The sequence below is a fragment of the Elephas maximus genome, chromosome 7 (genome assembly GCF_024166365.1).
Source record: "Elephas maximus indicus isolate mEleMax1 chromosome 7, mEleMax1 primary haplotype, whole genome shotgun sequence".
NCBI classification, from domain to species: Eukaryota; Metazoa; Chordata; class Mammalia; order Proboscidea; family Elephantidae; genus Elephas; species Elephas maximus.
Window position 1 is genome coordinate 137,149,643 of NC_064825.1, and position 1,038 is coordinate 137,150,680.

Here is a 1,038-nt window from a genome sequence, read left to right on the forward strand (position 1 = left end):
CTACATCTGTTCTGTCTGCCACAACACCTGCTGGGAGCATGGTGGCAGCTCACACAGGGCTGCCCCAGGGACCCGGCCTCCTCGCCCGTGAGGCCCAGAAGGTGTCTGGCATGGGCTTTTCCCACATGCAGCCTGGGGTGGGGTGTGAGTTTTGTGAGATGTCCGTGCCACACTCACACCAGGCTGTGGGGGCACACGGGCTCACGTGCCAGATGCCCACAGCAGACTCGTGCAGAGCTCACCACCAAACCAGCCCAGCTAGGTGTGGGGCTGCCATCGGGAACCGGGGCGCAGGGACCCCCACCCCACAGCAGAAGCAGTGGCTGGGGCGTGAGCAGGCCCTGGACCGGCCAACTGTGCCTTACGCTGAGCGTGGCCTTGGGGTAGGGGCAGGCGAGGCTCACTGGGCCACATGTGTACCCTGTGACCACCACGGGTAACAAAAGGAGAGTGGCCAAGCCACAGGGCTGCACGCAGTCTGGTCCCTGCCCTGCCGCACACAGCCAGATCCCACCCAGGCCCAGCACGCAGCTGGTGGAAAACCTCTGGGAATTGCAAGGTTGTGGCCAAGGCTCAGCAGATCCAGCCTTCGGCTTCCACTCCTCCGTAATTAATCTCAGGGGCACCCGGTAGCCTGCTGCTTGAAGCAGATAAACCTGGTAATCCGTGCTGATCCGAGGCCTCCTGGTCGCTGCCCTCTGGCACCAGCCTGATGTGTTGTGTAACCTCTCGTGCCGTCGGCAAGCTGTGCGATTCCCCAGAGCCTGGGGGCCGTGTTTGTCCTGACTCGCTGCAGGTGCCAGGCAGGGGTGACCTCCACCCCTCATCGGTTCCGCTCTGTGGGGCTGTGTGAGGACCTGGGTGCCCGTGGCAGAGCAGAGGGACCTGGCAGACACCAATCCCTGTCACGGGCCACCTGGACCTGCCCACCTCCCGAGCGTGGCCCATGGGCCAGGGACCTCAGAGTGGTGGGTCTCCCGGTTGCCCTGGCTGTAGGCAGGGTTGCAGGCACAGGCTCGGTTCCTCCAGCAGCCCCTT